The following is a 7512-nucleotide window of genomic DNA, read 5'->3' as shown; positions in this document are numbered from 1 at the left end:
ATATAGGACGGGCTTCTTTCAGTTTCCGTCTACCAAATCCACTCACAAGGCTTTGGTCAGCCCTAGGTTATAGAAGACACTTGCCCAAGGTGTCACGTAGTGGAACTGAACCTGGAACCATGTGGTTGGTAAGCAAGCGACCTACCACACGGATACTCCTGTACCTATTAGAATTGTAGAATGTTTTAAAATTAAGCTTCTGAGTCGAGCCAGTGTGCTAAGCTCCACGACAAGGTGTGACCACTACGCATATTAATGTTTATCGCCAGATCAAACAAATCTATAATCAAAGATGTTCCAGCTGGAATCATTAATTTTGTCTCTCTCTTTTTTTTTTTTTTAGTCATAGCTTAATTTAGTACTTCTTAATTTAATGTGTTTTCTTTTATTTTAAGGCTTGATTAGAGGGAGATGTAACTGTTATTTCTAGCAAAATAAGTGACTATATAAAAGTCTCCTCCGCTGAACGCCAGATACCAAGGTAGATAACTACGGTCTTTAGTTGTAGCTGTCATCGAGTTTGACGTTCAGTTCATAGATTTCATAGATTTAATCTCTAACGATAGCAGTCACAACATATATTATACAATTATAGAAGTCGGTAAAACGTCTCTCGTGTGCCAGCATCGAAAACTGAAAGAAAACAGTAAAATTAACAAAATAAATAAATAAACGAATAAAGAGATGCAGTTGCGATTGCAAGAATTCTCTCCCTTACATTACAACTCTTTTTTTTCTTTTTTTACTCCTTTATTTGTTTCAGTCATGTGACTGTGGCCATGCTGGAGCACCGCCTTTAGTCGAGCAAATCGACCCAGGACTTATTCTTTGTAAGCTTAGTACTTATTCTATCGGTCTCTTTTGCCGAACCGCTAAGTTACGGGCACGTAAACACACCCGTCGTATACATATATACGACGGGCTTCTTTTCAGTTTCCGTCTACCAAATCCACTCACAAGGCTTTGGTCGGCCCGATGCTATAGTAGAAGACACTTGCCCAAGGTGCCACTCAGTGGGACTGAACCCGGAACCATGTGGTTGGTAAGCAAGCTACTTACCACACAGCCACTCCTATTTGGTGACAGTTATTTCTGTGCTTATAAATAGCTGTTTACTGTTCCTCATCAAATATAAGTTCCTTACTACATGATACAAAAGCTAGTATTATAGAAGAGGAGATGGGAGGTTTTGATTTTTATGTATTTCCTAAAGATATCGCAATTCTATCATTGCAGCCACACTCCACCTACCATCAATGAAATGCTTTCTCTCCCTCTCACACATACAATGGATGGATGTCTGCGAATTTCACCAACATAACCTTAGTTCACTCATACGAGATATTTATTCACTGAAAATGCACTATTCATCCCGTAGTTGGTGCTATGATTCTCATGTCTACGTGAATTAAACAAACCCGAAGATTATACCTCAAATTTCTGCCCAGACGGAACTTTAGGACAAGTTATCTCACAGGGTATTGAGAAGTTTTTAGTGACTGAGTTTGAATTTAAAATGAGAAGTACATGTACAGTTTAGCCAGCTATTTCAAGTTGTGGCTTACTTTTGTTGGTGCACCAAGTTTCTTGGTATGAAAAACAGAAACGAGAAACTCAGAATAGCGGCAGATACATTTGTGTGTGTGTGTGTGTGATTGTGTGTACGTACACACACACGCATACAAACAAACAAGCAAAAAAAAAATTATGACGAGATTGAATTCAGATCAGTAAAAAGACCAGATGAAATCACTTTAAAGCATTGTCTCATTTCAGTGTTTTCTGCATTTAAATTACTCATGTGTACGAACGATGAAGCTTTTGATTGCAACCAGTAAACGTACATGAAAACGAAAAGAAAGGCAAACTCACTCAACCATACACAAACACACATATACGTACACAACAGGCTAAGCCAACCGTGTCCATGCAGTGGGACTGAACCCTCAGGCACATGGTTCCAAAGAGAACTTCTTGGCCACTGGATTTGAAGAGTATTGATGTTTTACATTAGCACAGTGATACAATTTTGTAGGAGAGAAGTGTATTTAATTGAGTTTAGTCCCAGTGGAGCATTAATATATTGTGTTATGAGCCCTCCTGTTAGGTGAAATCCAGCGTACAATTTTTCTTTCTTCATTTCAGGTTCATATTGTCATGTCCGTATAGTTCTTGATTTTCTGATTGATCTCTTGATGTTAAAGCTTGCTGCCTGGTATATTCCAGGTGCCTGGAGATCTTTCTTGAGGCCTGAAGGTGCATGAGACCTTCAACTTCCCCTTGAAGGAATTTAACCAGAGAACATCACATCTCTTAAGCAAGAAGCCTCCCTTACGAGGTAAGAGGGTTTATTTTGCTGTCAGTTGGTGTTTCGAGAAGTAAAAAGAAAAATATTTTTGTTTCACATGGCAGGGTTACCAATCTAATGTATAACCTCCAATCTGGGACTGTAGTATATTACTGGTATTTATAGCAGAAGACGTCTAAAATTCCACACATTGGACCCAACCTGAGAGCATGTGGTTGTGAAGCATACAGCAATGCCTGCACCTCTATCTCCATATTAAGGCAAAAAACCACAATTGTTATCGTGTGTAGGTCTAGCAAATGCTGTTCCCAGCAAGACAGATCCACTAACAAACTAGTTTTGGTCTCATGGCCATTTCAGGTCTCTTAATATCACAAATACTTTTGACAGACATGAAAACTGGTTTCCCCCATTTGCTCCAATCAACGAGACTTTGTATCTACTCAAGACTCCTGTAAAATTCGAATAATCTCTTGGTGTGTTCCATCTGTAACTATTTTGATTTTTCCCCAGCAAGTATAGCAGTGTGCTTAAGAAGTTGGCTTTCCATCCACATGTTTTTGGGTTCAATCTCACTGTATGGCACCTTGGGCAAGTGTCTTCTACTATAGTTCTGAGCTGACCAACACCTTGCAAGTGGATTTGGTTGATGGAAACTGGAAAGAAGCCTGTCATATGAGTGTAAGTTTGCATATCTCTTGTCTGTATGCTTTCGTTTACTGACTGTAAACAGTGGCTTTGGTAACCCAGGCTTCTTGTGCAATCTTTGTAAACAGAAGACTCACCCACACAAAGTCATTTCTTTCCAGTTCTCCATGTAAACATGTCCAGTCTTTGTTGTTCAATTGACTGGAATATTATTACCTTCCATGGAAACAAGTGGGGATTGATAACAAGAATAGCACCTGGTTATAGGAAAACCAGTTCCTTACAGGCATGGTAAAGTAGAAGTTTAAATGGTGACGATGTTGATTCAACTACAGCCAAAAAGATTTGAAAAGAGGAAGATTGTATTGCATTGATGTCATTACTTTTCTCAAACTCATATTCTGTTTTACACAAATCTGAGACCATGTCTGTAGACAAGGCACCAATATCCATAAGATAGATAATGCTTTTATTTTAACATTAATCTTAATACCAACCAGTTTGAGTCAGTCCATACAAAACTCTTCATATTTAAATTACAATCTCAAATAAAATCTCATTATAACATGAATAATATTGTGTTTGATATTATTCATTGGGTATGATAGAAGACATTCTTTAGTCATCCCATGAAAGGAAGGTTGCCACCCTTTGAAGTAGTACCTTGAATTAGTAGTAACAATCTCTCTAACCTCCTAAGGTCAATATGAACTTCAAAGTTTAGTAGAGCAGGCAAAGTGTATTATTTCCTACAACTGCTATGGCAGATGATGGCTAAAACAATCTGATACCTTCAAATGCTTTTGTTAACTTTTTTTTTTTTCATTGCTATTCTTAGTTTCAAAAGTCTTTTGAATTCTGATTCACACTTTGACAACATGAAACTGGTATCCAGCTTTTGCCAGTAGTAAAAAAATTTTCAGAAAATCAATGAAGAAAAAAATGTAGGAAAAAAAAATCTCCAAAAATTCAGAGCTTAGATACCATGTCAAATAATGCTGGACACAGTAAATCAATTGTTTATGTAGTGAAATGACATGTTTTCATCATCATCGTTTAACGTCCGCTTTCCATGCTAGCATGGGTTGGACGATTTGACTGAGGACTGGCAACGATCTCGCTCGAAAGTCCTTACACATGCCACAGGCACAAGTGCCAGAAAGGCGACGCTGGGCACAGGGGCCATCACGATTTCGCTTGCCCCAACAGGTCTTCGCAAGCCGAGTTTCGTGTCCAATGAAGGAGATGATGTTGGCATGGGTGCCAGTCGTCGAATTTAGTTCGATTTCAATTTCACTTGCCTCAACAGGTCTTCGCAAGCAGAGTTTAAAGTCCAATGAAGGAAAGGTACGCATAAGTGGGCTGGCTACACCCCTGGCAGAGGCCTTGCATTTAGGTCTCACTTGGCTTGCCGGGACTTCTCATGCGAATGTACAAATGAGATTTGCACTGAAATTCTTATTTAAATATGAATAGGTTATCTCTGACAGTTCTGGGTATATTGGTAACATATGTCAAAAACATTCTTGAGCAATTGTGGGTAGGTTGGTAATGAAAGGGTTAAGAGCCAAGATATGAAGTTAAACTGCATCCAATTCCATTGCTGCAGAGTGGTCTTCTGGGTAAGTTTATCTATATCAGGATAACACAAATAGGAGTAGCAACAGCCTGTTGATGTTTATATTGGCCTCCTCTTGATGTCATGGGATTTTAGTGGGTCAACACTAACATAATTATATACCAAAATAAAAAGGTCAATATATTTTTATTAAAACCCCATTTAAATTTTAATTGTATTGAAAATTAATTAAAACACCACCTTCCTAGCATTTGTGCCGGTGCCACATGAAAAGACATTCGAGCGAGGTCATTGCCAGTGCCGTCAGACTGGCTCCTGTGCAGGTGGCACATAAAATACACCATTTTGAGCGTGGCCATTGCCAGTACCGCCTGACTGGCCCTCGTGCCAGTGGCATGTAAAAATACCCATTACACTCTCTGAGTGGTTGGTGTTAGGAAGGGTATCCAGCTGTAGAAACTCTGCCAAATCAGATTGGAGCCTGGTGTAGCCATCTGGTTCGCCAGTCCTCAATCAAATCGTCCAACCCATGCTAGCATGGAAAGCGGACGTTAAACGATGATGATGATGATGTAGTTTACTCATTAGAAATAGGGCTACAAAATAGTTTCAGTAAGCAGACCTTCTGTATTCTTCAGTTATGATGAGTAGAAAACAATTTAACAAAATTAAAACAACACAAAAACACATTGTTCTTATACAAGTTGTTTATTTATTTTTTTTTTTTTTCCCCATAGAAAAATGTTAAGCTAAATAAATTAATAAAAAGGAAAGAAAAAAAAAGACCCCACTTATTCACACACCACACAGACACTCTCTCTGTCTCTCTCATACACACAGACGTACATTTATATTTGTGTATATATATTTTCAAAATGTTGATTTCTGAATTAAAAAAAAAAAAATGATGTTGTAGAAATCCCTAGTTGACCAGAGAGGGTTAAACACACAGTCTGCTTTTTGTAATGTTTTAATTTTTTTTTTTTTAAAGGAAAATTCTATCTTGCTAATATTGCACACAAGAATATCAGTGGAAGAAAGTTGGGGAAACATGAAGTCACTTGGGACTGTCAGTGAAATTATAAAAAGAGAGGAGAGATATGTTGTAACCCCATATGGAATGTCAAGCATATTTGGTCCAAGAAAAGCTCTAAGAGCTATCAGTTTACAACAACAACAATAATAACAACAACCACAAATTACACTAGCTACTGAGAAGAAGTACAAAAAACAAAAACCAAAAAAAAAAAGGAAGTATTTCTAGAAATATACATTTGCCAAAATCACAATGGCTGAAGAGTTATGAGTTTGTATCCTATCACAGGTTCACAGGTGCATGAGTTGTGCAGTACAGTTCTGGGCAGAGCACTAAATTAAAAAAAAAAAAAAAAAAAAATCTCATCCCCTCTTCCTTTAGTGACCCTGACAGGAACTAATCAAATAAGGATAGGATATGAGGGAGAGAGAGAGAGAAAAAAAAGAAAGACTCAATGGTGGAACACTAAGTTATCAATGACAGTTGTCATATGGTTGAGTAATTCTGAAGCAGTGTGGACAAATCCTAATCTCAATAAGAGTCCATGTCAACAAACTTTAAGAATTCTTGAGAAAAATCTAGAAAAATAAGTAATGAATAAATTAAAAAAGGGAAAACAAAACTCATTAACTTTGAATTTCTAAGTCTTATTAGGTTTGGTAATGCAAACAGAACTCAATGTGTGTGTGTGTGTGTGTATGATTCCTTTTATGTTTCAGCCCTGAGGCTGTGGCCATATCAGAGCACCACCAGTAACAAAGTATGTAATATTTTAAAATTTGGGTATAGACCTTGTAGTATATTATTTAAATCCTGTTCACTGTATTCGGCTACCTGATGTCATTAACAGTATGGATTTAAATACCTGATATCAAAAAACAGTAAAGATTTACTTCAGGAATTCTTTTGTGTCTGCAGGGTTTATAACACATGAGAGAAAGAGACCTGCAAGGGATTGATGTATGATGGATCAAAATGACTGTAGTAATTAATAAAAAATCTTGTGAATTCCATTTTCCTTCTCTTTCTCTTATACACACACACATGAGTTAAGAGTTTTGTGCAAGGCCTTTGAGTCACTTTGTAACTTTTGTCCATTAAAAATAATAATAATAACAATCCTTTCTACTATAGGCAAAAGGCCAGGATTTTTGTGGGGAGGGGGACAATCGACCCCAGTACTAGACTGGTACTTAATTTATTGACCCCCAAAAGGATGGAAAGCTAAGTCGACCTTAGTGGAATTTGAACCCAGAATGTAGCGGCATACAAAATACTGCTAAGCATTTCGCCCAGCATGCTAACGATTCTGCCAGCTCACCACCTTAAATAATAATAATAAAATAAAACTCTTATTATAGGGGTACTAATATTATGAAGATTATATGATCAATAAAACTGTGAGTTCAAAATCTTGCTGCAAATACTGTAGTGGTCTTAGGCAAGGTAAAGTTAATATAGTTTATCTTGCCTCAATCAGTCTAGTCTTGATGGAAAAGTCTCAAGCTATCTTAGTCACTATTAACTTTCCATGATGGCAAAAAAAAAAAAAAAAAGTCAGATCTGTTTTATAGTTTCTCTCTATATATATTATACAATGTCATGCACCAATATTATTGTGATGATACCATCAATGTAATTTAAATCAGAGACTAAAATATATGAAGCAAAAAAAAAAAAAATGCAATTATTGAAGTAAAATGAACAGTATGGAATGTAGAGAATTTTCTTTGTAGTTTTGTATCAAATCTACAACCAAGATGATGATGAGAACGAAGGAGATGATGATGAGAACGAAGGTGATGATGATAATAATAAAAAAAATAAAGAATTGACCTTTATATAATGCTACAATCCTACCATTTAATGTGACATTTAGCCAATATAACTTGCAAAAAGTCTCAATTTAAAAAAAAAAAGATATATTAGTCACCAATTCTT

This window comes from Octopus bimaculoides, chromosome 17 (genome assembly GCF_001194135.2).
Source record: "Octopus bimaculoides isolate UCB-OBI-ISO-001 chromosome 17, ASM119413v2, whole genome shotgun sequence".
NCBI classification, from domain to species: domain Eukaryota; kingdom Metazoa; phylum Mollusca; class Cephalopoda; order Octopoda; family Octopodidae; genus Octopus; species Octopus bimaculoides.
This window is presented reverse-complemented; position numbering follows the sequence as displayed.